Below are 5,843 nucleotides of genomic sequence, written 5' to 3' on the forward strand. Positions count from 1 at the left end.
AATGTTGTTGCTGGAGAAACTCCGGCGGACACGTGGGGGGAGCGGGCCGGGCTTCCACTTCCTCTTACCCACAATGCCCCGCCCCGCGCGCTCGGCCCGCCCCGCGTCGCCGCCGCATTCCCGGGCCCCAGCTACGCCTGGCGGCAGGGGGCGCTTCAGCACCCGCCAAATTGCGCAAAACAGCCCCGTGAGAAGGGGCAAAAGATGGACTCCTGGCAGCGGTGGGATTCGAACCCACGCCCCCGAAGAGACTGGAGCCTTAATCCAGCGCCTTAGACCGCTCGGCCACGCTACCCAGATGTGCCAGGTTCCTCCCAGAGGGCTACTAAATACATTTATAAGAAAGTGCGATGCAATTTTACTATAATGTATATTTTATCTGATCATAAAAGAAACATTTAGAAAAACTGTGGAAAACAACATGGCATTCCTCAAATATTAAAAACATAATTACCATATGATCCAGAAATTCCTGTTCTGGGAATATGCCATGTAGTTAAAATATCTGCTCAGATATTTAAACCCAGACTTGTTCCAAACGGGTTTTAGAGCGTAAAGCAGGTTAAGAATCTGTTCTGAGTGGGCGTTTAACCCAGGCTCGGGTAGGAATCTCAGGAAGAACGATGGATTCGGCAGTAACCGGCCTCCTCCCCCTCACACTCCCAGGGGCGCAAAGGTCTGGCACAATTAATGCATGAATTATTGCAAAATATTAAAACTTTATGCCCCTCCGAAGAGGTAACCATTATTATCAGCTTATATGTCCTTTCAGCTTATATGTCCTTTTGTGGATGTATCTGTAGAAAATAGATGTTTTGTTTTTATTGAGTATGGGTTTTTACATAAATATTTTCATACCATTATCTGCAATTATTTTCATACCATTATCTGCAATTAACTAGTTTTTCACCCTTCTATTATTTTAATATACCTATCCATGTTGATGTATATAGTTATTTAAAATACAGAAAAAATACAAAAATAATCATCCATAGTCTCACCACCAATTATTTTCCTATACTGTACTCTTTATTAAAAGTGACATAGGGAATGGTATGAATATGTTGTCCTTTTAAAACTCCATTAAAAATATTAGACCATTACAAATAAAAAGACCCCTTCCCCAGCATCCTCCCCTGGTTATAACTATTATCATGAATTTGATGTGTGTCCTTCCAATCCATGTCCTATATATATATATATATATATATATATATATATATATACACAAATATATATATATATATTTGTATATATACCCATGAATAATGTATAGTATGGTCTTTTATATGTTTCTCCTTAATATAAATATTACTATATTGCACCAATGTCATCCTACATCTTGTTTTTCTACTCCAACATTATGTTTCTGAGGTCTATTATGACACATACAGATCCAATTTATTCCATGCCATGAAAATGGACATTTAAGTTGTTTATAGTCAGCTGTTATATGCATGAAAAATAAAATAATAAAAAAAGAACGAGAAGGTGTTACATTCAAGTTTCTGGTTAATAACCAGTTGGCACACACCCTAACATTTGGGCATTCCATATTTCTCCTCTTCAGTTCCTCTTTGAGCTATTTTATTTCTCCATTAACCTTTACATAAGTGTTGATATGCAAAGATTTCACTGTATTAGGAGAGTTAGTTGCTTTTAAAGGAATTTTTTTAAGTACAGAAGCAGCCATGTATTGGGGATACCTGCCAGGCATGGGGGGAGGGGGCGGCGGGGGTGGTTAAAGCTAAATGAGGACCGGTCCTTGAGGTCAATAGGGGCATTGATCTAGTCCTGGTGTTTCAGGACCCGAAGGACTGTATTTGTTTGTGAGTTGTATGCTGGGTTTTCTAAAAGGAAATACCTCCATAGTGAAAAACAGTTGCTGGAGTCTCTGCCTAATCCCATTTTCTAAGAATTCCTGACCAGCTGGGAGTGGGTGCATTCCTGCCTCCACACCATGGCCCGAGGAAGAGGGAGAACTCAGGTTTGACCAATCAGATGCTCTTTTGAGAATCTGAACTGAGACATCATAAATTCCTGATTTGTTAATTTGACTGTTTTGTTGGAATTAGTCTCTGAGACTGACTGGAACAAGGGAGAAAGGGGAACTTGGGGTGGCCACAGTCTGTGAGAGGGATTGGAGAAGGAGAGAAAGCCCACTGGAGAAAGAAGGTGATATAAAATGAAAAGATCAGAATCAAAGAAATCAAATGGTTTTCTGGCTCCCAGCTCAAGACCCTTCCCAGGGCTCAGTGGGATTCACATTCTTGCAGACATCCCTTTATCATTGTAATAAATTCCTCTTTGATGCTAATGCTAGTGCTACCTGGTAGCTGTCAATTGTAACCAATGACCCCTTGACACTAGAGCTATTTCTGCCAGAACATTCTAGAGCAGCGGTTCTCAACCTGTGGGTCTCGACCCCTTTGGCGGTCGAACGACCCTTTCACAGGGGTCGCCTAAGACCATCCTGCATATCTGATATTTACATTACGATTCATAACAGTAGCAACATTACAGTTATGAAGTAGCAACAAAAATAATTTTATGGTTGGGTCACAACATGAGGAACTGTATTTAAAGGGCCAGAAGGTTGAGAACCACTGTTCTAGAGCAATTCAGGTCTGTCCCTACTAATACATACTGAATGGGATACTTAACAAGGAGTTTCTTACAGTCTTACAAGCTCTATAATTACCAGACAGCTGTGTAATAGGGCTCAACTTTAATTGAACGTCAAACAATCACAATTAAAAAATGAGCAAAGTACCTAAATAGACACTTCTCCAAAGTGGACATACAGATGGCCAAGAGACATGTAAAAAAATGCTCAAAGTCACTGAACTTTGTTCTTCTTTCACACAGCTGTCTGGTGACACTCAGATGAGAAGCGAATGAGCAGGAGAAGCAGAAAGTTGCATCAGAACTCCTGGACCCACAGGCTCCCAGCAGCTTTAGGGGCGGGGGGTGGGTGGGAGGGAGGAGGAGGGAAGGGCTGAAACCCTGCTAGCCCTTGGTGTGTCCACTTCTCTGCCCCTGGGACAGGTGGAGGAGGAGGACAGCAAACACCACCTATCAAACACTGACCACTGGTCCCCCAACCCCAATCTAGGAATGTCAAGTGAAGAGTCTGCGTATCATAAGCCGCCGGCTGTGGGCAGCGAGGGTGGGCGTGGGGGCTCAGTCCCGGATCCCCTCCATTCTTCAGTCTCTTGTCCCTGTAAAAGGAAAATCACCCCAGACCTGGTCTGAGGCCAAATCTTACTACAGGAATCTCCTTCTGGAAAGAAATTAACGTTCCTGACAAAATGCTTAAGCATTTTTCTTATGAAATTTAATAGCATTGACATTTGTACTGGGAAACTAGTTCTCTAACCACCCAGACAACTGTTATTTGTCAGATAAGAGCATTATGAACTTGAACTGGACATTCTTTTCGTTTCCTTTTTACTTAATCATTCTTTTTTTTAAAAACATATTTTATTGATTTTTTACAGAGAGGAAGGAAGAGAGATAGAGAGTTAGAAACATCGATGAGAGAGAAACATCGATCAGCTGCCTCCTGAAATTTAATAGCATTGACATTTGTACTGGGAAACTAGTTCTCTAACCACCCAGACGACTGTTATTTGTCAGTCCGCAGGCCGACGCTCTATCCACTGAGCCAAACCGGTTTCAGCTACTTAATCATTCTTTATCCTATATAATGTCTACCAAGATAAAGACCAAAAGAGTGGTCACCTTGTGCGGGGAGGGGGCCTGAGGGAGCTCTGGGTGCTGCAAATGTTCAAAAACTCATCAAGCACTTAAGACTGCAATTTACTTGACGTGAGACTCATTAAAAATGATTTTTGAAAACAATTTCCCTATCAAGTATGAATCTTTGAATTAGCCTCCAGGTTAGTTTTGAAAAGGTTTCTTCAGGGCCCTTTCCTCTTCCTAAGGTGTTGTTGTCTTTCCAGAAGCCTTTCCCCCATGTGCTGTTTCCAGTTCTGATTTTTACTTGGAGGGAACGTTCCTCTCTGCAGTCCTAGGGAAACTGTCGATTACAGCCCCAAGAGGGAGGGCACAAAATCCAAACACGGCCGATCAGGGCTCTGTCCTGGTGTCTGAATCTGGACACCAGGTGACTTAGCTCAACTGCAGGGTCATGAAGAAACTTCCAGCTGGTGTACCCTCTGCTTCCTAGCGCTCCATTTCTGAGGCCTGATTCTTTCCATTTTACCTTCCATTCTGTAAACTTCTTCCTTCCCCCCAAATTGCTTCTTTGCTAAAGTTAGCCAGCCTTGATTTCTGTTACCCACAACCCAGAAACCAGCAGTGTACTAGGGTTCCCTTTTCTCCACATCCTCTCCAGCACTTGTCATTTGTTGATTTGTTGATGGTAGCCATTCTGACAGGTGTGAGGTGATACCTCATTGTCATTTTAATTTGCATCTCTCTGATGGTCAGTGACTTTGAGCATTTTTTTCCTATTAATTTTAGAGAGGAAAGGAGAGGGAGAGATAGAAACATCAATGATGAGAATCATTGATTGGCTGCCTCCTGCATGCCCCCTACTGGGGATTGAGCCTGCAACCCAGGCTGGTGACCCTGACCAGAATCAAACCTGGGACTCTTCAGTCCGCAGGCCAACGCTCTATCCACGAAGCCAAACCTGCTAGGGCGACTTTGAGCATTTTTTCATATGTCTTTTGGCCATCTGTATGTCCACTTTGGAGAAAATTTAGGTCCTTTGCTCATTTTTTAATTGGATTGACGGTCTTCCAATTAAAAACTTTTATTAAGTTGCACGATTTCCTTAGATGTTTTGGATATTAACCCTTTATCCTATGTATCATTGCCAAATATGTTCTCCCATACAGTGGGCTCTCTTTTTGTGTTGTTGATGGTTTCTTTTGCTGTGCAGAAGCTTTTTATTTTGATATAGTCCCATTTATGTTCTCCTTAACTTCCTTTGCCCTGGGAGATGTATCTGTAAACATACTGCTATGAGAGATGTCTGAGATTTTGCTGCCTATGATTTCTTCTAGGACTTTTATTGTTTCCTGACTTTCATTTAGGTCTTTTATCCATTTTGAGTTTATTCTTGTGTGTGGTGTAAGTTGGGTGTCTAGTTTCATTTTTTTTTTTTGCATGTATCTATCCAACTTAGCCAACATTATTTTGTAAAAATACTTTTTATTGATTTCAGAGGAAGGGAGAGGGAGAGATAGAAACATCAATGATGAGAGAGAATCATCCTGCACACCCCTCACTAGGGATTGAGCCCACAACCCAGGCATGTGCCCTTGACTGGAATCAAACCCAGGACCCTTCAGTCCACAGGCTGATGCTCTATCCACTGAGCCAAACCAGCTTTTATTAAAGAGACTGTCTTGACTCCATTGTATATCCTTGTCTCCTTTGTCAAATATTAATGGAGCATAATGGCCTGGGTCGATTTCTGAGTTTCTGATCTGTTCCATTGATCTATATGCCTGTTCTTGTGCCAGTACCAGGCTGTTTTGATTACAATGACTTTGTAGTATAACCTGATATCTAGTATTGTGATCCCTGCAACTTTGTTCTTCTTTCTCAAGATTTCTGCAGCTATTCAGGGTCTTTCTTTGGTTCCATATAAATTTTTGTAGTGTTCGTTCTATATCTGTGAAATATGGCATTGGTATTTTAATAGGGATTGCATTGAATCTATAGATTGCCTTGGGTAGTATGTTGACTCTACCAATCCATGAACATGGAATATTCTTGCACTTGTTTATATCTTCTTCTATCTCTTTTTTCATTGTCCTATAGTTTTCTGAGTACAAGTCATTTACCTCTTTGGTTAAGTTTATTCC

The 5,843-nt window shown here is 41.6% G+C and overlaps 1 non-coding gene across 1 annotated transcript; it reads right to left on the reverse strand.

The window, feature by feature from the left end:
- Positions 1–213: 213 nt before the first annotated feature.
- Positions 214–295, reverse strand: TRNAL-AAG. Its single transcript has one exon. It is a non-coding gene; the product is annotated as a tRNA-Leu (tRNA).
- Positions 296–5,843: the final 5,548 nt, after the last annotated feature.

The sequence above is a fragment of the Myotis lucifugus genome, unplaced genomic scaffold, assembly GCF_000147115.1.
Source record: "Myotis lucifugus unplaced genomic scaffold, Myoluc2.0 scaffold_669, whole genome shotgun sequence".
Lineage (NCBI taxonomy): Eukaryota > Metazoa > Chordata > Mammalia > Chiroptera > Vespertilionidae > Myotis > Myotis lucifugus.